The sequence below is a fragment of the Schistocerca americana genome, chromosome 8 (assembly GCF_021461395.2).
Source record: "Schistocerca americana isolate TAMUIC-IGC-003095 chromosome 8, iqSchAmer2.1, whole genome shotgun sequence".
Classification (NCBI taxonomy): domain Eukaryota; kingdom Metazoa; phylum Arthropoda; class Insecta; order Orthoptera; family Acrididae; genus Schistocerca; species Schistocerca americana.
The window spans coordinates 41234760-41260367 of NC_060126.1; positions in this window are offsets into that span (position 1 = coordinate 41234760).

A 25608-nucleotide genomic window follows, 5' to 3' on the forward strand; every position below is an offset into this window, starting at 1 on the left:
TAAAATCAACCCACAGGTGGTTATGTTAGCAATATGAGTATATACATATCGATAAAACTGTGTAAAAATGAGATAAATTCGGTAAAATTACGAAAATTGATGGAAAATACCAATAAATTGAGGGAAAATGCAACAAAATGCGGTAAAATTGGGGGAGAATGAGAGAGTACTTATAGATCTCTTTGGTGCAAGAAAGTTTTTGTACATAGGAATGAGTGTACACCGCAGGAGGAATACCAGAAAAAAAGCAGCAGCAGAAAAACTGTAATTGATCAGCCTGGAACAGACTGATTATCGTGGATGATCATAAAATGTAGAGTAATACGTATCCATATGTCGGATCACACGCCCAGGTATGACCCCAAAGAACAGACTGATTATCGTGGATGATCATAAAATGTAGAGTAATACGTATCCATATGTCGGATCACACGCCCAGGTATGACCCCAAAGATATTTACAACTACCTTATAGATTTTTTAAAAGTGTTCAGGCATGTGTCTATTATAAGCGTTATGTCATCCTTAACTAAAGAGCATTGTATTACAAGCTTGGGGACTGCAACATACAACTGCAGAATCGACCGCGTGTATGTGTTTAAGTGTTTTGAACTCTAAAAAACAGTATTTGCAATGTGTTTCTCTGTACTTTCTACCAACTACAACCATGCGGTCTCAGGCAAAAAATACCTTACACAACAGTTTCTGCATGATTTTCAACAACATCCTGCACTATGTCTACTGAGGTGGTAGGAATAAATGCTAGTTAACTGCCTTCTTGGATGCTTTCCTAGAAAAGAGAACTATTTGCCTCCAAATTGAAAGGATTTGAGTTAAAGCATGTATAAAGTAGAAGAACATATCAGTTGAGAGGGGCTGTAACGAAGTAGATTGATGATGCAGTCTAGATAGTGCGTGATGTTGTGGCAGCTCATTTATCGCACATTTAACTATTTTTTGGCGCTGTTCTCTCAGGCTGTATTAGTTACTTGGTATAACCTGCGCTCGCCTCGTAGGCCGCTGTGTGTTCTGAGTGTGACCTAGAGCGCTATCTACCTGCAGTCATTAACAGCAAATCTCCCGATATGACAGCTGACAGAGGACTTACAGCGCATGTGTGATGAATCATATCTATCAAACCGATGAAAACCTATTTCAGCACCCTCCTCTAAACGACGAAGGCGCATGCGAAGTACCTCATTTCTCTGCCACATCCTGAAAATGAATCGAGTTTTCAGTTTCATAACTGCAGTGATTCTAAGTTAGCGACACGAGTTTGTGAGGTTTCGCAATCCCTGTGTACACATTTGCTTGGCAGATGGTGTATGTGGAAAAAACCGTGTTTTTTTCACGCAGTTAGTGCACCATGACGCGTAATTTCAAATGCACACACTGCTGCTATGCATTTGCCTATTTCCTCAAAGGATGCTGTTGTTTCATTCATTTTCCGTTACTGAGGATGATTTTATAGGACTAATGCAAGCGAAGAATGATTTCGGAACCGTAATCGGACATGAAGGGTGGCACCATACTCGTATACCTCCAGAAACATATGTAGTGAATATATTACTGGGAACCTAAGCTTTTGTTGTGTAGAAGGTAGTAGTTTCATCATCTTTAAGTTTCTAACCATAGTGAATGGGGATAGAGAACGAGCAGGGTGAACCTGTGTCAGAATTCTTTGATTTGTCATATGTCTTCTGACTGTTTTGATGCAGCCCGCCACGAATTCCTCTCCTGTGTCAACCTCTTCATCTCAGAGCACCACTTGCAACCTACGTCCTGAGTTATTTGCTGGATGTATTCGAATCTCTGTATACCTCTACACTTTTTGCCCTCTACAGCTCCCTCTAGTACCATGGAAGTCATCATCTGAAATCTGTTTTCGCAGGATAGAGCGGATCAGGTTATGGTTGTGGAGGGGACCATACTCAATTACTGTTAGTTGCACAAAACACACAAACTTTTATTTTCGCAAGAAATACTTAATTATACATTGCCTTGAAAGGATCAAATTAAAACAACACGGCTGAAGGCCTAGTAAAGAAAACTTGTGATACCTCCTGGGCTGAAGACCCAAAACCACACCAAAGACAAGAATGACTGAAGGCCTGAACACAAGTTATAAAAAATTGCTTTAAGGAATACACGTGGCTGAAGGCCTTATTTAAAAAAAAAATATTTCACGTAAATACTTGGCTGAAGGCCATACACAAGACATTGAACAACTCAGGGCTTAGGGTCGGGATCAAAAGAATTTCAGATAGAGCAAATTTAAAAAAAAATAGTTTTAAGCAAATAAATTTTCATACTTTTTATTTAATATGGCTGAAGGCCTTATCTTAAAGTCATTTCACATAAAAGCTCGACTGAAGACCACACACTGGACATTGAACAACCCAGGACTTAGGGCATGGATAATAACAAGAATTTCAGGTAGAACAAACTTTCAAACTTTTAGTTATCAAACAAATAAATCTTCAAATTTATAATTTAAGTTGGCTGAGGGCCTTATTTAAAATTAAAACAAACTAAATTAATAGACGGCTGAAGACCTCGCACAGTACTTCAGACTAAAATGAAAATCACGATCTAAAAACAGCAGAACAGTGGTGCTCAGGAGCGTTCCGAGGGTCGGCCTGAGGAGGCAGCTCCAACGTAACGTGGGGTGAGACAGGCAACCCAAGAGTAAGGTTAAATAATCGGATGGCAACCCGACCTAGGGTCGGCTGAAGGACCGACCAACAACCTAATCAACTCCCTTTTGCCCGAAAACGGAAAATATGAGCCTAGGACGAAGATACCAGCAGAGCTACATCTTCCAGATTGGCGTCTAAGAACAGCCAAGGCATAATAACCACTCTTAAGAAAAAACATGAACAAAAAGCTAGAAGGCTGTCGAACTTCACACTGTGCCAGACAGCATCAACATGGCGAGGAAAAACACACTGCCAGTAAACTACGCCAACGACCAGGGCAGGTAACTGGGGCGTTAACGGCCACAAGGCAGAAAATACCGCTGGTGCACTTCACTAATAAGTAACAACCAATTTAATAGTTAAAGACCGTACAGGAAGACGGCTGCAAAATTTCGCCGACTGCAACACGCCATGCATTGCTGCTAGCCGGAACGGCCCAGAAAGCAATAACCGCCAATGAACGAAGAGATGTCAAAGTAGCTGAGGTTTCGTACCAGATTAACTGATCCCTCAACTGCAGTGTCCAGATTTGATTGGCAACGAACTTTGTAGCTCTCGCAGCTAGTGCCTCACAATCCGTCTGTGCGTGCACGCGGCCAGGGGTCTCGGCCTGACCTCGCGCCGCGTGTTTGAATAACTTTCAGTAAGTAGGTGCGAGTACGTAGTATGAAAGATCACATAAGACTTTGAGTGAATAAATCGTAATATTTCACAGTGTGTACACCACTTCAAGAATCATGGCAAAACAGAAGCAAACATGTGGAGTATTTCTTGTGTCAAGTGTCACTTGCTGTTTCAATTGCTCACGAAGAATACAGTGTAATGACTGTCAATGGTCTAAACCTAGTGTTGGTATTTCATGTCGTTAGCTTCCTTTCTATTAGCATAAATTTATACAGCTTCCATAAAACCTCCAGCTCATGGCAGTTCATTTTCTTATCTGAAAATATAAAGCACTGAGCGTAAGCAAAACATGCAATAGCGAGTAAATATACCAGTAGAGAACACAATGTCAACAAATGGATGTAGCACAATCCCTACAACGAGGCTCTGAAAAGCGAACAATCTATAATTAATACCATAGTGTGACCTAATTTCCATGTTTGTACATAGTATATCAGCATTTCTATATACCAAAATAAAGAGTAGTTATGACAACAAAACAAAAATGTGTAAATATGCAATCCATACGCAAAGCAGCAAATATGTATCTTACATAATAAACAGGTCATTAGCATCATATCAGCATAAGCAAATAAATGGTCATATGTAATCTTAATAAGTAAACATGAAGGCGCAAGCAGATAAATCACAAAGTGTAACCTACATACATAACCATATCTACACAACTAATCAGGTGACAATTATAATTTAAATAAATAAGCACAGCAGGCACATAATAGAAAAATATGACATCAGTGAAAAAGCAGTGCAGCCAAGCGACGCATAATATACACAAGTAACAACCCTGTTCATTAATCAATCATTGTCAAAATCAGTTAATGTACGCAAGCACGTCGCTTCACGAGTAAATTCATAGAACATGAAATCTAGCACAAGGTATGAATCACGTAATCGCGAGCAGCAAATTACGTCTAAAGTACGTACCTAAGTGGAAATATGTTACCTGAAAAATAAACTCAATTAATAGTTACCTTTTTAGTTTATTAGTTTCTTCTTCGAAATTACATTCTTCCTGAAAGTTTCTCGATAGCAAGTCCTCTTAACGTGGGACACACACAGAATTTAATGAAGGTCTTAAATATTTTATACAACCGTATCCTGAAAAATACTGAACGTTAATAACATAGTTTATCAAGCCACTATAGCTTTATACTGAATTTAATCGGAGAAATTAGACTGTGTATTTGTTTACGGCTGTCAGTGCATTCGCACTGAGCGCTCTATCAGCTGTAGGTACACGTGACGTAGGAAGTAATTGTCTGCGGTCAACGACTACCTTGTGCGGCTCGCAGACTTGACTGTTGCTTTGAGTGTGTGCCGCCGCCGGAACACGGCGCGGTATCCTTGTACTCTCCGTGTGTTTACGTGTAACTGTCAGTTTCTCAAAAGTATGTCATTCCACAAAAATTTTAACGTTCGATGTGTGATGTATTCCCTTAGAGCTCCGAGGTTTAAGAGTTTCTACTTCGACAGTGTTATCATGAATAATTTTGCGAACTCTATATGGACCGTTATAAAGCATAAAAAATTTGCGACACAAGCCTTTTCCTTTGTGAGACAAACGATGAGACTTAATTAACACCTTTTGACCAACTGACAAGGTTTTTAAACGACCAGGACGTTTAGCTGATTTCTCTCTTCTAGCAGCCGCAGAGGCAATATTTTGCAGAGCCAGTTTCACAACTTCAGAATGCCGCAGTTTCCGTGAAGGCGGAAAAGGAACGATTTGTCGGTGCTTTATTTTTTTATATGAATATAGGCGGTAAAGAAGTTGAATCATTAGGGAGTTCATTCAGAATGTTTTGAAAAATATGAGGATACAGATCCCAAGTTCTGTGGTTCTGATGACAATAAAGTCGACACAATTTATTGATTTCCTTCATCCATCGCTCTGAAGCATTAGATAGAGGGTGAAGAAGTGAAATGAAAATTGGTTTAATCTTACGACGCCGTAGAGTACGAAGCCAAATTTTAGAGCGAAACTGTGATCCATTATCTGATATAACTTTATCAACATGACCCACTTCTTTAAGAAAATGTTTGATGAAAGCGTTAGACACTGAACGAGCTGTTGCTTTGCGTAAAGGTGTAAAACACATATTTGGATGTCAGTTCCACTGCTACAAAAATGTATGCAAAACCATTAGTAGAACGAACCACTGGACCGAACAAATCGACTGCAGCCATGTCCTTTAATTTCGCTGGAATGATAGGAAACAACGGTGCTCTGTGAGAAATAGTTGGCGGCTTAGCCTTTTGACATAACTTGCATTTGGCAAGAACAGATCGAATACGTTTTTCCATATTACTGAAGTAGCAATTTTCTCATAATTTATGGAAGCATTTTCTGTGACCAAAATGTGCATAACTGAAATGTGTGTACCAAATCAATTTATTAACCCGCTCATCAGGAATACAAACTAACCAAACAGAGTTATCAACCGATTTTCGATTAAAAAGAATATCATTGCCAACTAAATAATACTGTCTAATCGCTACGCTTTCCTTTCTGCTCCACTTCTCCTTAATGTCCTTCCAGATTGGATCCTTGTTTTGCTCCTTTGTGATGTCCTGGAGCGAAGACGAAATAAAATTTTCGAACGCAACACCTTGAATATACATCAAACAATAATTGTTTTCTTTGCAATCCTCTTCAGCACTTTGTTTCAAACCCATCGGTGCACTTGATAAAGCATCAGCAATAATATTTGAAGAACCCTGTATGTAAACAATACTAAAATCAAATTCCTGTAAATACAGCGCCCATCGTGACAATCTTCCATGTGTTAATTTTGCTGACATAAGAAATTCCAGAGCTCGATGATCGGTGTAAACCTTAGCATGCCTGCCATACAAAAATATGCGAAATTTTGTGAAAACCCATACAACAGCCAAAGCCTCAAGTTCCGTAATCGAATAATTGTTTTCTGATTTAGAGAGAACACGACTTCTAAATGCAATAGTTTTCTATAATACAACGCCGTCTTCTTCTATCTCTTGAAATAAATGTGCACCTAGGCGTTTGTATGATGAGTCCATCGCCAAACAAAAATCTTTAGATAAAACCGGATGTGAAAGAAGTGGAGCAGCAACTAAAGCATCACGAAGTTGTTCAAATTCTGATTGAGCTTCCTCATCCCAACACCAATTAGAACTTTCCAGACAGTTCACATAAACGAGGTGTTTTCAAATTGTCCAATATAACAAAGCGTCTAAGAAAATTACAGACACCAAGGAAACTACAAACATCACGTTTTGTAGTAGGAACAGCATAATTACGAATAGCGTCTAGTTTCTCTGGATCAGGAAGAATACCTTCTCTAGAAATAATGTGACCAAGAAATTTCACCTGAGAACGACCAAATTCAGATGTTTCTAAGTTCACTGTAATGCCAACTCTTGCAAAAATACGCAATAATGAATCCAATATTTTGTTATGCTCACTCCAAGAACGTTTAGCAATAAGAATATCGTCAACATATGAAGTAATATTGTCACGAAGATGAACAGGTAAAATTTCGTTTAAACTACGAATGAATGCTGCTGAAGATACAGTAAGTCCAAACGGTAATTTCTGAAATCACTTTTGGGTAAAATAGTCATATCTGGTTATTCTTTACCGACTCTCTAGATAGATTGATAGTCGAAGAGTTGTTTTGATAGATACAAAGAATAGTAAAAGAGTAGGCAGCAGTGCAGAAAACTAAAAGGGAAAGAGCACCACTACAGCTCGGGGCCCTGTGCATGCTACGGCATATATTCACTTAGTGTAGCGAATCCCCTGAGGACTTAAATAGCCGCACATAAATTCCAGTTTGTGACTTAATGACCAATTTGGTGGAAGTGCGTACATAAATTGATCTAACCATGAACATGGATGTATGTCGTTCTTAGAATTGCGAAAGATCTTAAATTTCCGAACAGTTAAGAAGTGTTTATAGCCAAAGTTTTCTCCTCGTGGCGACAAAGACCTACCGTGTCTGTCCCAGTCCGAATGTCGATCATTGTCAAGCTCGCGCGCCTGGCGTTCTCTTGTTGCATCTCGTAAATGAAACAAATTATTTTGTTCAAAACCAGCTGGTATCTGTGATTCTAAATTTCTTCTACTGTCCTTTCCTACGATTTCGCTTTCTATTTGTTTGACTTGCTTTCGTAACGCCTCAAATTCCCTTTTAACGCGTTCATTAAATTTTCCCTGATTTTCAACATGCTTATTTATGTTCTGGTACTCTTCGGTTTCTGCAAATGGCAATGGAGCTGTATCATCTGAATCTCTGTCCCCATTTAAACTAAGACTTGTCAATTTATCTGCAATCTCCTCAACTCTTTCCGATAAGTCTCCTATTTGTTCTTTCTGTTTATTTACGTCTTCCGTAAGTGTCGCGACTCGGGTTTCAGAATTGACACATTTAGTAGTTAACTGTTCATACTGTTGTGTTAGGTTATTTATTCTGTCATTTGGCACGGATTCCTCGATTCTTTCAAATATTTCTTCCTTATCGTGTGCACGTTGTAAATTTAAATCAGAATATTTTTGTACTATCACGCGATCTCTTTCTTCCTGTTCTCTATCCTGTTCCTTTTGTCTGACTTCCATTGAAATTAATCTATTATCGTGAGCATTCAAAATCGGTTGTACTTCCTCTCTAATTTCTTTCTTTAGTTCATCTTTCATGTTTTTGAAACATATCCCTATTCGTGAGTCTAACCGTGTTTCCATTGTTCCCATATCAGTTTTAATTGTTCCTATCTCTGTTTTAATTGTTCCTATTTGTGAGTCTAACCGTGTTGCCAAAGTTCCCATCTCTGTTTTTAATTCAGATCCTAACTGCGATCCCAGTGAGTCTAACTGTGTTCCATTGTTCCCATCCGTGATCCCACTGTTTTTAATTCAGATCCCAAATTGAATATGGCACTCATCAACTGCTCCATATTAACTGGTTCGAAATTCTTTTCACCCCTAACATTTCCCGCAAAACTAACTTCCTTCGAAATAGCCGTAGAGCTATCTGTGTTCGATACTATTCCAGAATCTTCTGTCGTTAATCTCGAATTCTGAAAATTTTTTGATTGTGAAAAATTTTGAATTGGTTCCGGACTATTTTCCCGATTTATTAAATTGTTTTCTACTTCATTATTTATCGTACCGTTCTCATGTGTTGGCGAGTTCGCCACGTTAACAATTTCGTCATTCTCACTATCCATCATTTTTGCCTTTTTCATCGATCGGGTAATCATTTACAAAACATACAAAACTCATCACTATACGAAATTACACACAATATAACACTTTATCACCAACAATACCATTCACACGAAATGCATCCCGACAACACGCCTAACGAACAATTAAAACCTTCATAATTGCACAAAATTGTCAAACCCGTATACAAGACATCAAAAATTAAATTCTGCAAAAATACCATTAGAAGAATGACAAGACAACTACAAATGTTCAATTACCAAATCTACACATGAAATGTAAACTACAATTACTAAACAACAAATTACTACAACAATACTACTGTCTGCTATTTTTACTATCAGAAGATTCCATGGGACGATCCGAAGCAGCGGTCGCCACGTGCATGGGGGCTTAATTAAATTTTTATTACGCAAATAATTTTAATTTTAGTCGCTGTATGTCCGGCTACGAAGTCTCGTAACCGGTTGGCCCTGACTGATATTAGTACGCAATCTGACTGCATAGAACAACAGCAAAGAATGAAAGAAAACTTCCGTTAACACAAATAATTAATTAAGTCCCCAGCAACTATAAAACCTACGAAACAAACAAAACACAAGTGTAACTGTTCTGTGTGTGGAAGTGTGATTCAACGTACACATCTGGCACGGTTCTTCCTCAATAACACAAGGTAATTTAAGCACCATTTACACTGAAGTAATTAAAAAAAACAGAAATACTATAATTGCACGTAGAAACCAGAATTACACTCTAATACATGAACACAAGTGAGATGCTTTGTTGACTGAACCTGTGACCAAGAGGCATTGTTATATAGCACATTTGAAATGAAAAAATAAAAAAAAAATTTCTTTACCTTCATATATATTGACGAAACGTACACTCTGATCATTACAACATCCGCAATCGAAGAGCATCGGCTGTCTAGCCCATCAGAACAACTGCATACAACATGCTCACAACTAGTCACGGCTACATCGGAACTCCTACTGCCCACTTCTCAATAAGCACTCTCCACGACGACTTCTCGACAAGAACTCTCCACTACCACATCTCAACAAGCACTGCCAGTGGAGGCGGCTGAATAATACTCTTTGGCGCAATCTCTGGCGCTGTGACTCAGTGTAGCCACCTTTCAACTGTTCAATGTACATGACTGCACAAGATCTCCCGTCAACGGTTGTGGCACTGTTTGTAAGGTAACACCACCCAGCATGGCAAGGTCGTACCACATTGGATAGGAAAAATCCGTTTTTATTCATAATTCTGCGGCCAAAAACAGCATAAAAATCAAAATGACACCGGTTTTTAACTGTCCTGTGGCCAAAAACCGTATAAAAACCAAAATGACATTGATTTGTAATTGTCGTGAGACGTTCGCAAGACATGTTCAGTATGCTGTCTACGCGTTTTCTGTCACAAATTGAAATCGAGAAATAGCATGTTGCACAACATACTGTCTCGGGGACCATGTTCAGAGTGCTTTGCGCAATGCGTGCCTTCAGTCTAGCCACGTTCGTAACTGGAGTGCTGAACACATCATTTAGACAGCCCCACAGCCAAGAGTCAGACGTATTAAGATTAGGTGATCCGGACGAACAGCCTGTAGGGAAACGACGGGTGGCAATTCTAGCACTTTCGAAATGGCTCTGTAGCAAACTCTTCATTGGCTGTGAAATGTGCTGAGGAGCATCATCTCGCATAAAAGTGATCCTACCCACACATCCACGCTGTTGAAGGACTTGAATAACGTTGGTGCGCAAAAGATTCTCATAGCGTTTGCCAATGACGATAACGTAACGGGATCCACAGGATTCATCTCATCGAAAAAATACGGCACTACGATAAACAATACAGCCAAACCGCACTACACACACACGTCAGAATAAAGTGGATCTACGCGCCTATATTCCTTTCCCATATTCTACTGTACTACGTATTGCTTGCACATAGAAATCCGCTTCGTCTGTCCTAAGAACGTTCCGAGGCCATTCACTGTTCGCTTCCATGCGAGCAAAGGATTCGAGAGCGAGCGTTTATCTTGCTGTCTGGTCAGCTGAAAGCACCTCCTGAGCGTGAGTGGTTTTGTACTGACAGGAATGCAGCATGTTTCGTAGACTTCTGCTCGCACGTGCACAACGTTCGTGCAACTCCGCGTGCATCTCACCTTCGCACATCACTGCTCGAACGCTCCTGCAATGCGGTTGCCACATCTTCGTCAGACGTCGGATCAACTCCTTTCGTCCCTCTGACACAATGGACTTCAAAAGAACCGGTCTCTTCGCACTTTGTAATCATTATCTCCAGACTCTTAGCAGACATCGGACGAACGCCTTTATTCGTACCCTCAAGTGTACGGAACCACTGCAGGGCTACTGGCGCACAGTCTGCGATCTCGTAGAAGAGCTGCACCAGCAGCGCGCGATCCCGCAGGGAGACACTCATACTGGGCGTGTCGGACTGAAAATGAAGAGCGGCCGCGTGCCGCCCGTCTGTTTGTGTGCGTATTCTGCCGCTTACAGCGCCAATTATTGGTCAAATTTTATCTCTTGATGTTTCTTCCTGCGCCAATAATGCGCTGTTCAAATTTGGCGTCTTCCTGAGCGATGGTTCTCTTTCTAAAGCGTTTTGAAACTGCAACTTTAATTACGTACACCCTCAATTTTCACTTACAAGAAAACAAAAACCAGTCTATCAAATACACTTGACGAATCCCTAGTATAGTAGTGCCAGACGATACAAACGTGAATATCCACAGTTCTCGGGCCAGCCACGAATGCTTACATACAGCATGTGTTCAACATTCGACTGACTGAACGCATTAGTCATGTATATGCTCCGTTAGTATGAATCCAGCCGGAGCTACGGGCATTAGATGTTTAGGACGGATTCTGCAAAATCCGCTGGCCGCGCCTGTACGATAATGCAGACACGACCGATAATTCCACCGCCCCAGCTGGTCACAAGCCAGAGGATTTCCAGATTTTGACCAAATTGTAATATCAAATAAGTAAGCTACAAAATTTGACATGAAGTTTCAGATAACAGCTGATAACGTGCAAGCCTGTGAAAGAAGAGCAAAATACGAAGGTGATTTGTTTAAATCTACACTGTGATGAGTGCGAAAAAAGCTATGTTGTAGTATCTTCATTATTGTGGTACCTATAACTATATTTCCTCCGTTACTTTACGGATACTAGCTTATAATAACCCTCTTCACTGGGGTTTTAGTTTTCTGTCAGTAGTTTTATAAATGTAATAATGAAAAAAAACTGTAGTGAAAGACTTTCTAGTTTTTTTATATTTTTTATTCGGACTAATATCTTACATACAATCTTATTTGGAAGCATGCGTTAAAGCGTCTACAAAAGAAAAGGTTTCTTCGGTGTCAGTGTTTCGCTTTTCACGTATTCAAAGAATTGAGGTGAAGATAATTTTAAAGAATGGTTCAAATGGCTCTGAGCACTATGGGACTTAACTTCTAAGGTCATCAGTCCCCTAGAACTTAGAACTACTTAAACCTAACTACCCTAAGGACATCACACACATCCATGCCCGAGGCAGGATTCGAACCTGCGACCGTAACGGTCGCGCAGTTCCAGACTGAAGCGCCTAGAACAGCTCCGCCATCCCGGCTGGCTTAATTTAATGCTGGCAACGTAATTTTATCATTTCAGCAGCATATACTTGGTGTTTCTCCTTTGAATTTTTTTCTCCTTATAATATTTATCTAGTTTATCCATTCTCCCGACTGCAAGTTCATTATATTATATACGTGGATCGAAATTATATGTCTCATTTTGAAGACAGTCATGTCCTTGCCTCCTTGCGCATCCAGCATTTGAAGCTGTCTTCGATGATTTTGCCGCGATCTGATCTCCTAAGCGAAAATTATTTATTACTTCTGTATTGTTTTCATCATTTTTATTGCTAATTGATCTTTTTCCTGTTTTTCTGCAGCTTATGATTGCTTTTTTTTTTCGATCTGTCTCACTGATATTTGCACTTCGCTTTTCCGTTATTCCTTCTTCGTTGAGAATTTTGTCGCAATACTGCTAGACCTGCTCCTATTTCTTGGTCGGTTTCGTTGTTCCACGACAGCTTTTATCTTGTCACCACTGTATGTGGTCGCAAAAAGTTGCTTTTAGGTTGGGGCATTTTGCTCCAATCTATTTTCACGTTCTTTATTATTACACACAGATATTAGACCCTAATTACTCCTCCTCTAAATCTTGAATGGGAACTGAATCACAGCTTTCGCGAGCAATTTTTCCTTCGTTTTCTTTTTCCCGCGATTATTATAAATAATGTTGAGAGTTGCAAGACAAAGATCACATGAGCCAGTTTGTGTTGGCAGCGCCGTCTTAATCACGTTAACATTACAATTTTTGGTAATTTCCAAGAATGATTGCCTATCGAAGTCGAGGAGTGCAAACGATACATATCGAGCGTGCGATCGTAAATCTATCATGCGACTCTGCAGGCGGGCGTTCTGATCAATTATTTGTGATCGTCATTTTCATCTGTTTTGCATCGTTCCCTTAGTTGCTCTAAATTACATACCTGAGCGAATTATTCGTGAGTTGCTAGGGAACGCAGACGATTTACGTCGTTAGTGAGTTGGATGTCTGGCGTACTTGACGTTTCTTTGGCGGATTCTCTCACATGGAAGAATCTAATTCCATGTTTATCCAGCGTAGAAAATTGTTCGACTTTTTGTCGCAAATATGGAGTACTTCCAGACTGTGTAGTCTGTGGTGGTGTGAAGTGTGTAAAACTTCGTAAGAACAGTTTCGATGCTGAAATACCGTTACACTTTCATTGCGGACAGTGCAGAAAACGAACGAGTTTCGGGAAGAATACATGGTTCGATTCGTTCAAATTATCCATCCAGACCACCATAATGGACTTTCACATGACGACAACACCGACGACGAGTAAGGTAAGTCGTTTCTTTTGCAGTGACAAGTATTTTTGTAACGCTTTTCTTTTGTCGTTACAGTAGTAAACATACTCATAACACCAGCCACCAGAGTCGCATGGTCGATTTACGATCGCACGCTCGATATGTATCGTTTGGAAACAACGACCCACTTCCACCCACAGCGAGCAAAACACCACACAGTGCACAATGCCAATCTCGAAGCTACACCTATGCATAAACGCCATTGGTCTGCAGTGAACAGTTTTGGCTACAAACTGAAATATACGGACACACGTCATATACAGTGTGGTCAGAAAATGTCTGAAACACTTGTAGGGATGTTGCAGGGCAGGTTGTACTGAGATATGAATGTAAAAAAAAAAAAAAAAAAAAAAAAAAAAAAAAAAAAAAAAAAAAAAAAAAAAAAAAGCTATACGTTGCGCCGTTTCCGAGTTATTTAGCTTTGAAGTTAGCCATTCAGATCGTCGCGCGCGTAAATTCAAGTTTCAGCTGACGAGACAAAGCCAGCACTCGTTGGGCAACACCGCCCCTGGCAGGCCGCTTGAATGCGAGCGCGCGACGCCCCGATTGGCTAAATTCTATGCTAAATAACTCGGAAACGGAGAAACGTATCGAATTTCTTTCTTAACATTTATGTCTCAGTGTAACCTGCGCTGTAATATCCCTAGAAGCATTTCCCACATTTTCTGACCACCATATATATATATATATATATATATATATATATATATATATATATATATATATATATATATAATCAGTTGTTGATTAATAAACGCCCTCTTGCTGACACATCGAATGTTCTCACTTCTCAGTGGAGTGCCCACGATTTTGAATTAGATCCATGTAAAGACTGCCTCTCGAAAATCGACTTTTGACCCACTTCGTGCGATTTTTCTTTCGATGAATATATGAATCTACAGCGAACGAATCTCCGGCTACTGTCACAAATTTCATCCTCCTGTCGTCCATACTAAATTCCTCTCGACAATATGAACGAATTTCTGAAATTAAAAATGTACTACCACAAAACAATGCCAAGAAATGCCACACTGCATTGCATATTTGTGGTAAGACAGTCGCAACAACAGAAATGCGTCGCCCGTGGCCGCTGGTCTGCCGAACACGCACCGCAGTCCTGGGTTAGCGTATAAAAGACACAAAAATCCGCCGACGCAGGCCACACGTGAAGGGGCCCGGCTTCCGGCCAGACATGGGAGACTGCGACCGACGGGCGCGGCCTGCACGTCAGTGCGAAATGGCGGCCCTCAGATCGGAGGACCCGATGTGTCAAAAAGTATCAGCGGAACTGAGCCGTCGTTCTGGCCCGTTCTATAAATCTGCTAAAATCAGCTGATAGCACCCAGGGGGCCACCGACCTGGACGCTCCCATCTGACGTACGGATCACCATCAACATTTCCACCTCTCCACGAGACACCGCGGAAATGAGACTTCCGCTCACGACATTCGCCCGCCCCTCGGTAATAAGGGACGTTAATCCGCAACCTCTTGCCTGCTTGGCGGCCAAATACTTTTTCCGATTCTGGGATCAAAACCCTCTGCTTGCGTGTGAAGTACCGGCAGTGAAGGGCGTATCAGCAACCCCCGCTAAGCCCTTCAATGTTGCAGCTCCCATGCACCTACCTGAATAGTGATTTCACTTGGCATTATTTCATTCTCTCCACCTCTAACACAATAGCCTCACCCGCGTGATAATTCATCCCGCCCTATGCTGTGCCAGACCTTAATACAGTAAGTCAATATTAGCTCTCGGCAGACCATCTGCCTGAGCCAAATAAATAACTAAAATTACCGCAGATCTTCTGGTTCCCCACTGCAGCATAACCGCTTCTCCGTTACCTCTTCTTGTTGTCCTTCTAGAGTGCCTGCGTTACAGGAAAACGGATATTAAGAGTACAAGAGGATATGAAAAATAAAGACAGATCGGGCAAAAAATATATTTGTATAGAAAGTTTTTACTGCAATTTTTACACTACTGGCCATTAAAATTGCTACACCACGAAGATGACGAGCTACAGACGCGAAATTTAACCGACAGGAAGAAGATGCTGTGTTATGCAAATGATAAGCTTTTCAGAGCAGATTTCTCATACACAAACAGCAGTTGACCGGAGTTGCCTGGTGAAACGTTGTTGTGATGCCTCGTGTAAGGAGCAGAAATGCGTACCATCACGTTTCCGACTTTGATAAAGGTCGGATTGTAGCCTATTGCGATTGCGGTTTATCGTATAGCGACATTGCTGCTAGCGTTGGTCGAGATCCAATGACTGTTAGCAGAATATGGAATCGGTGGGTTCAGGAGGGCAGTACGGAACGCCGAGCTGGATCCCAACGGCCTCGCATCACTAGCAGTTGAGGTGACAGGCATCTTATCCGCATGGCTATAACGGATCGTGCAGCCACGTCTCGATCCCCGAGTCAACAGATGGGGACGTTTGCAAGACAACAACCATCTGCACGAACAGTTCGACGACGTTTGCAGCACCACGGACCATCAGCTGGGATACCATGGCTGCGGTTACCCTTCACTCTGCATCACAGACAGGAGTGCCTGCGATAGTGTACTCAACGACGAACCTGCGTGCACGAATGGCAAAACGTCATTTCTTCGGATGGATCGAGGTTCTGTTTACAGCATCATGACGGTCGCATTCGTGTTTAGCGACATCGGGGTGTACGCACATTGGAAGCGTATATTCGTCATCGTCATACTGGCGTATCACCCGGCGTGATGGTATGAGGTGCCATTGGTTAAACGTCTCGGTCACCTGTTGTTCGCATTGAAGGCACTTTGAAAAGTGGACGTTCAAATGTGTTATATCCCGTGGCTCTACCCTTCATTCGATCGCTGTGAAACCCTACATTTCAGCAGAATAATGCACGACCGCATGTTGCAGGCCTTTCTGGATGCAGAAAATGTCCTACTGCTGCCCTGGCCAGCACATTCTCCAGATCTTTCACCAACTGAAAACATCTGGTCAATGGTGGCCGAGCAACTGCCTCGTCACAATAAGCCAGTTATTACTCTTGATGAACTGTAGTATCGTGTTGATGCTGCATGGGCAGCTGTACCTGTATACGCCATCCAAGCTCTGTTTGACTCAATGCCCAGGCGTATCAAGGCCGTTTATTACGGCCAGAGGTGGTTGTTCTGGGTACTGATTTCTCGGTATCTATGCACCCAAATTGCGTGAAAATGTAATCACATGTCCGTTCTAGTATAATATATTTGTCCAATGAATACCCGTTTATCATCTGCGTTTCTTCTTGGTGTAGCAATTTTAATGGCCAGTAGTACAGGTTCTTTCAAATCCGGTTAACGTAATCGCCGATTACTTCCAAGCACTTTTCGTAAGTTTCGGAGGGCACTTAAACCTCTCTGCATAGAAGTTTTGAGCATTGAAGCTGAACCGTCTGAGAACGACAGAGCTCCTCGTCAGGAGTAAAGATTATTGTCCATGCTATTGTTTGAAATGGAAGAAGAGGTGAAAGACGCAGGACGCGAGGTTGGCACTGTTGGCTGGTTGTTTGGATAGACCACAGCGGAACAGCTGAACACTTTATAGTTATTGGTTGGCAAGTATTTTTGCTCCCAGTCTGTAAACAAGCCATCCTCTGACAACTGTGTAATTAGAGGTGCTTCCAGAACGTGGAAATTCGTCGGCCAGAGCACCAGTCGCGCATCTTCGATCAGGTCCGCTTGTGGCACAATGACGTCAGTCTTGGTACTGTATGCTAGGCCTGCCATTCCGCTTTTCGTCAAGCACATTTCGACGGCCACTTTTAATGTCTCGACATCATTATCAACCAATTCCTTTACTCAGTATTGTAGGCTCATAAACGTCCTCTAATATATTTGTTCAGCTACAGATTCTTGTACACAAAAATCGAATTACAGTAGGCCTACGCTCTTCGCAACTGGTGGGAACAGTGTTTTTCAAAGGAATTGTCGTTTGCTACCACCTACAGTCAAACAGTTGCTTCTGTAGCTCCATAAAGAATAAATACACGGCTCTGTACTCGTCAAGGGCTCTTCTGAACTATAAATGTGCAAATAAAAGCATGGCATCCCTATTTTTCGAATAATTTGGTTTATATTTTCTCAGAAGGTGACACTTCAATAAGCTCTGTCTAGGGACTAATATGTATAAAGTTCAAACTGGTGGTATCACGAAAAAATAATAACGCAGCAAAAGTGAAGAAAAAACGTATAAAATGCTCATTGACTTTAAAAGCGAACATTTTAGGTTAGGCTTTACCGTGATTGGTATTGTAATCGAATGAAACAACAAGTTTACTCTTACCAGCCACTGTTTATCTATTTCCACAACGCGTTTCAAAGGTTTGAACCTCCATCATTAGGTGGGTTTATGTGTGTTAATATGGCGTGTATGCTGTGTTATGGTGTTGTACTAATTTGTGGCATTGACTAGTAAGGAAATAAAACACTATTTCAGACTTAGTAAACAAAGATGACGTCTAGAAAATAATAGGTGCAACGAACAAGTAGCAAAAAGCAGTGCCGGCATACACTCGAGGATAGAAACCTATAGTAGGTACCTCCCCAACGTCTCATTTTACATACCACATATCCCAGGCTCTCTGTGCAACTTGTAACTTATTTTCTATGTTTAATCATACCTCCCTGCAACATTGTCTCCGATTTAATTTCGAAATGACCAGAAGTAGGAGGGCACTATACCCCCTAAACATCTCATAAAGGAACAAAATGAGCTAGTAATACAGACCGGTATTCTCATGCCAAAACCATAACTGACGTTCTGCGAAGATAGTCAGTACCAGTTCTACCAGCGTCACCCATCCCAGTACTCAGGATCTCTCTTGACGCCTGCAGGCCGAGGATGCTAGCACCTCTTATTAGTGTGTGGTAGATACGACCCTGTTACATTTGAGGGTTAAGAAGAAGAAGAAGAAGAAACATATGTTTTATGCTTGGCGGAGCTCCAAACGGAAGGAGTTTGCAATGTTTTACGTAAATCACTTGTGCTATCAATTTCGCAGTAATCTTCTAGTGTTTTGACTCCATATCAAAGAGGTATTAGAAAGAGAGCATTTCTGGACACATGTTCGCAGGACCTTTTTCCTTCATTTCCAATCAGAAAACAGTCTGCAGTTTGTCGATTTTTAATGCTCACCCAGTATATTTCCAGCACCTGACATACATTCATCCAGCACGTTTTCCATACCACTCACTAAGATGAAAACGTTTAAGATCATAGAGCTACTACCTTCTACACCAAAAGCATAGATTCCTTGTGATACATGCAAGTTTCCGGAGGTGTATTGCACCCACCGTTCACGTTCAGTTACGTTTGATGAATTATGCTATGCTCCCATCAATCCTATAAAAGAATGGTTGGCAACAGAAAATGCATGAAACAACGGCATCTTATCACCAAATAGACAAATGCATAGCAGGGATGTTTGACATGTGAAATCACACGCCAGGCCGCACTAACTCCGTGGTCACAACACTGTTCTTCCACACAGAAAATCGGTCATACAGATGTGTACGCAGCGACTGCAGCACCCCGCAAACCCCTTTCACTGATTTAGAATAACTGCAGCTATGACACTGAAGACTCGATTTACGTTCAAGATGTGACCGGGAAATGGAGTATTTCGTATCTACCTTCCTTCGTCTAGAGGAGGATGCCGAAATATGTTTTTCATCGGTTTGGTGAACATGATTCATCACACATGCGTTGTATGTCCTCTTCCGGCTGTGATATGCGAAGGTTTGATCTTAACAATCGAAGCACATAGTAAATATGGTTTTTTAGAGTTTAAAATGCTTAAATAATCTTGCACAGGATGAAACACGCGATCCATCCTGTAGCTCTATATTGCAATCCCAACGCTGGTAATACAGTGCTCTTTAGCTATGGAGGACTTATACATACATAAAAATTTTTTGCTTCACCTCGGTTCCGAGAGTTCCGGTACCTGTACAGAAAATTGGAATAGAGATCAACATAAACAACATATCCGCCCTTCTTAAGGCTCATGAAAACCACACATTGCATGTTGTACCACCATACAGCGAGACGTTCAGAGGTGGTGGTCCAGATTGCTGAACACACCGGTACTTCTAATACCCAGTAGCAGGTCCTTTTACATTGGTGCATGCCTGTATTGGTCGTGACATACTATCCAAAAGTTCATCAAGGCACTGTTGGTCCAGATTGTCCCACTCCCCAACGGCGATTCGGCGTAGATCCCTCAGAATGGTTGATGGGTCACGTTGTCCACAAACAGCCCTTTTCAATCTTTCCCAGACGTGTTCGATAGGGTCCATGTCTGGAGAACATGCTGGACACTAGTCAAGCGATGTTATTATCCTGAAGGAAGTCATTCACGATGGGGGCGCCAATTGTCGTCCATGAAGACGAATGCCTCGCAAATATGCTGCCGATATGGTTCCACTATCGGTCGGACGATGGAATTCACGTATCGTACAGCCGTTACGGCGCCTTCAACGACCACCACCAGCGTACGTCGGCCCCACATAATGCCACCCCGAAACAGCAGGGAACCTCCACCTTGCTGCACTCGCTGGGCAGTGTGTCTTTCAACCTGACCGGGTTGCCTCCAAACACGTCTCCGACGATTATCTGGTTGAAGGCATATGCGACACTCCTCTGTGAAGAGAACGTGTTGCCAATCGTTAGTGATCCATTCGGCATGGTGTTGGGTCTATCTGTACCGTGCTGCATGGTGTCGTGGTTATAAAGATAGATTTCGCCATGGACGTCGGGAGTGAAGTTGTGGATCATTCAGCCTATTACGACAGTTTTAGTCGTAACACGAAGCCCTGTGGCTGCACGAAAAGCATTATTCAACATGGTGGCGTTGCTGTCAGGGTTCCTCCGTAGGTAGCGGTCACTCACTGTAGTAATAACCCTTGGGCGGCCTGAGCGAGGCACGTCATCGACAGTTCCTGTCTCTCTGTATCTCCTCCATGTCCGAAAAACATCGCTTTGGTTCACTCCGAGACACCTGGACACTTCCCTTGTTGAGAGCCCTTCCTGGCACAAAGTAGCAATGCGGACGCTATCAAACCGCGGTATTGACCGTCTAGGCATGGTTGAACTACAAACAACAGGAGCCGTGTACGTCCTTCCTGGTGGAATGACTGGAACTGATTGGCTGTCAGACCCCCTCAGTCTAATAGGCGCTGCTCATGCATCGTTGTTTACATCTTTGGGCGGATTTAGTGACATCTCTGAGCAGTCTGTGGGAACTGGGGTGATGCAAAACTTTTTTTGATGTGCGTAGTTTATAGAAATCACATGTGCGGACACTGTAGGGTGGTTGCCGATAACTTTGGTGCCACACCTGGGCTTCTGATCTGATATGTAAAAATTTATTATTCTTCATTTAGTGATCATCATCATTAAACAGAATACTCGAACCGTCCATGAACAGTTACAGTTTCCCTGGGTTCCAGTGCTTCCATGTCGACTTTTTCTGGTATTCCTCTTTCTGTCATACACTCGTTCCCACATACAAGAACCTTCCCGGACCAAGCAAACATGAAAGTACTCTCTCATTCTCCCTCAATTTTATCGTATTTTGTCGTATTTTCTCTCAATTTATATGTGTTTCCGTCAATTTCCGTAATTTTACGGAATTTATGTCATTTATACACTTGGTTTTATATGGCAACATTCATCAGCGTACTAAAAAATTCTGAAAATATCCCTCTTTCTGATTATGTAAATGTATGCATTTCAAATGGGACAAACACGAAAGTAATCGAACTAGACGTTTAAAAGTATAGTAACCCTCAGTTCATAGCAATGTGAGACTTGACAAGTGCTGCATGTGAAAGATATGCCTGGAAACATTCCAGTATCCTACTCTGATGCCTCAGAGAGCTTGTCTGCAGATTCATATCGTGGTGTAGTTGATACAAACTCGAAGTATGGAAACAACTCTGCATGTTGACTTGGTTCCCACTTCAACGTGTAGGGAGCTGCAGCAGGGAGTTCACCTTTGTATGGAACTGATTTCTCTTGCTGCTGCTGCCTCGATTTAGCAAAAGTGTATGCTCTTATTGCTTATCAGGCGTGGTCTGCTGTTTGAGTTTATACTATCCAAATATGAGACATCTTCAACACAACCAGGGTATCTACAACCCGTCGATAAAACACATGTGCACTATGTGATCAAAAGTATCCGGACACCTACAAAAACATACGCTTTTCATATCAGGTGCATTATGCAGCCACCTACTGCCAGTTACTTCATATCAGCGACCTCAGTAGTCATTATACATTGTGAGAGAGCAGAATGGGGCGCTCCGCGGAACTCACGGACTTCGAACTTGGTCAGGTGATTGGGTGTCAATTGTGTCTGTACGCAAGATTTCCACACTCTTAAGCATCCCTAGGTCCACTGTTTCCGATAGTGAAGTGTAAACGTGAAGGGTCACTTACAGTACAAAAGCGTACAGGCTCGTCTGTTGACTGACAGAGACCGCCGACAGTTGAAAAGCGTCGTAATGTGTAATAGGCAGACATCTATTCAGACCACCACAAACTGCACCAGGATCCATTGCAAGTATTATGACAGTTAGTCGGGAGGTGAGAAAATTTAGATTACATGGTTGAGGGGCTGCTCAAAAAAAATGTTCAAATGTGTGTGGTGGTGACTGCATCTTTCAACACGATCGAGCACCTGTTCATAATGCACGGCCTGAGGCGGAGTGGTTACACGACAATAACATCCCTGTAATGGACTGGCCTGCACAGAGTGCTGACCTGAATCCTATAGAACACGTTGGGATGTTTTGGAACGCCGACTTCGTGCCAGGCCTCACCGACCGACATCGATACCTCTTCGCAGTGCGGCACTCAGTGAACAATGGGCTGCCATTCCTCAAGAAATCTTCCAGCGCCTGAGTGAACATATGCTTGCGAGGAGTGGAAGCTGTCATCAAGGCTAAGAGTGGGCCCACATCACAATGAATTCCAGCATTACCGATACAGGTCGCCACGAACTTTTAAGTCATTTTCAGCCAGGTTTCCGGAAACTTTTGATCACATAGTGTACATGGATTACTGTTTGTGGTTAGAGTGTTGACGCTATTTCATGTGGTGGGTTCCCAGATGGGGATCCCACGCCCTGTCTCCCTCACGCCACCGACACCGAATGCACCGCCTGTGACGGTAGCATTTCTGATGTACCTATCTGAGGATGCAGCACTTTCGAGTCTCACATAGCCTGTTCAATTACTTTCTTGATCGTCCTATTAGAAACGCTAGCATGTAGACTATCGGCAAAAGGAAATTTCTCGGAATTTTTTATCTGGCTGGAGAACATTATCCGTATAAAATCAACCCACAGGTGGTTATGTTAGCAATATGAGTATATACATATCGGTAAAACTGTGTAAAAATGAGATAAATTCGGTAAAATTACGAAAATTGATGGAAAATACCAATAAATTGAGGGAAAATGCAACAAAATGCGGTAAAATTGGGGGAGAATGAGAGAGTACTTTTAGATCTCTTTGGTGCAAGAAAGTTTTTGTACATCGGAATGAGTGTACACCGCAGGAGGAGTACCAGAAAAAAGCAGCAGCAGAAAAACTGTAATTGATCAGCCTGGAATAGACTGATTATCGTGGATGATCATAAAATGTAGAGTAATACGTATCCATATGTCGGATTACACGCCCAGGTATGACCCCAAAGATATTTACAACTACCTTATAGATTTTTTAAAAGTGTTCAGGCATGTGTCTATTATAAGCGTTATGTCATCCTTAACTAAAGAGCATGTATTACAAGCTTGGGGACTGCAGCATACAACTGTAGAATCGACCACGTGTATGTCTGTTTAAGTGTTTTAAACTCTAAAAAACAGTATTTGCAATGTGTTTCTCTGTACTTTCTACCAACTACAACCATGCGGTCTCAGGCAAAAAATACCTTACACAACAGTTTCTGCATGATTTTCAACAACATCCTGCACTATGTCTACTGAGGTGGTAGGAATAAATGCTAGTTAACTGCTTTCTTGGATGCTTTCCTAGAAAAGAGAACTATTTGCCTACAAATTGAAAGGATTTGAATTAAAGCATGTATAAAGTAGAAGAACATATCAGTTGAGAGGGGCTGTAACGAAGTAGATTGATGATGCAGTCTAGATAGTGCGTGATGTTGTGGCAGCTCATTTATCGCACATTTAACTATTTTTTGGCGCTGGTCTCTCAGGCTGTATTAGTTACTTGGTATAACCTGCGCTCGCCTCGTAGGCCGCTGTGTGTTGTGAGTGTGACCTAGAGCGCTATCTACCTGCAGTCATTAACAGCAAATCTCTCGATATGACAGCTGGGAGAGGACTTACAGCGCATGTGTGATGAATCATATCTATCAGACCGATGAAAACCTATTTCAGCACCCTCCTCTAAACGACGAAGGCGCATGCGAAGTACCTCATTTCTCTGCCACATCCTGAAAATGAATCGAGTTTTCAGTTTCATAACTGCAGTGATTCTAAGTTATCGACACGAGTTTGTGAGGTTTCGCAATCCCTGTGTACACATTTGCTTGGCAGATGGTGTATGTGGAAAAAACCGTGTTTTTTTCATGCAGTTAGTGCACCATGACGCGTAATTTCAAATGCACACACCGCTGCTATGCATTTGCCTATTTCCTCAAAGGATGCTGTTGTTACTGAGGATGATTTTATAGGACTAATGCAAGCGAAGAATGATTTCGGAACCGCAATCGGACATGAAGGGTGGGCTCCATACTCGTATACCTCCAGAAACATATTTAGTGAATATATTACTAGGAACCTAAGCTTTTTTTTGTGTAGAAGGTAGTAGTTTCATCATCTTTAAGTTTCTAACCATAGTGAATGGGGATAGAGAACGAGCAGGGTGAACCTGTGTCAGAATTTTTTGTTTTGTCATAAGTCTTCTGACTGGTTTGATGCAGCCCGCCACGAATTCCTCTCCTGTGTCAACCTCTTCATCTCAGAGCACCACTTGCAACCTACGTCCTGAGTTATTTGCTGGATGTATTCGAATCTCTGTCTACCTCTACACTTTTTGCCCTCTACAGCTCCCTCTAGTACCATGGAAGTCATCATCTGAAATCTGTTTTCGCAGGATAGAGCGGATCAGGTTATGGTTGTGGAGGGGACCATACTCAATTACTGTTAGTTGCACAAAACACACAAACTTTTATTTTCGCAAGAAATACTTAATTATACATTGCCTTGAAAGGATCAAATTAAAACAACACGGCTGAAGGCCTAGTAAAGAAAACTTGTGATACCTCCTGGGCTGAAGACCCAAAACCACGCCAAAAACAAGAATGGCTGAAGGCCTGAACACAAGTTATAAAAAATTGCTTTAAAGAATACACGTGGCTGAAGGCCTTATTTTAAAAAAAAATATTTCACGTAAATACTTGGCTGAAGGCCACACACAAGACATTGAGCAACTCAGGGCTTAGGGTCGGGATCAAAAGAATTTCAGATAGAGCAAATTTATATTAAAAAAATTAGTTTTAAGTAAATAAATTTTCATACTTTTTATTTAATATGGCTGAAGGCCTTATCTTAAAGACATTTCACATAAAAGCTCGACTGAAGACCACACACTGGACATTGAACAACCCAGGACTTAGGGGCATGGATAATAACAAGAATTTCAGGTAGAACAAACTTTCAAACTTTTAGTTATCAAACAAATAAATCTTCAAATTTATAATTTAAGTTGGCTGAGGGCCTTATTTAAAATTAAAACAAACTAAATTAATAGACGGCTGAAGACCTCGCACAGTACTTCAGACTAAAATGAAAATCACGATCTAAAAACAGCAGAACAGTGGTGCTCAGGAGCGTTCCAAGGGTCGGCCTGAGGAGGCAGCTCCAACGTAACGTGGGGTGAGACAGGCAATCCAAGAGTAAGGTTAAATAATCGGATGGCAACCCGACCTAGGGTCGGCTGAAGGACCGACCAACAACCTAATCAACTCCCTTTTGCCCGAAAACGGAAAATATGAGCCTAG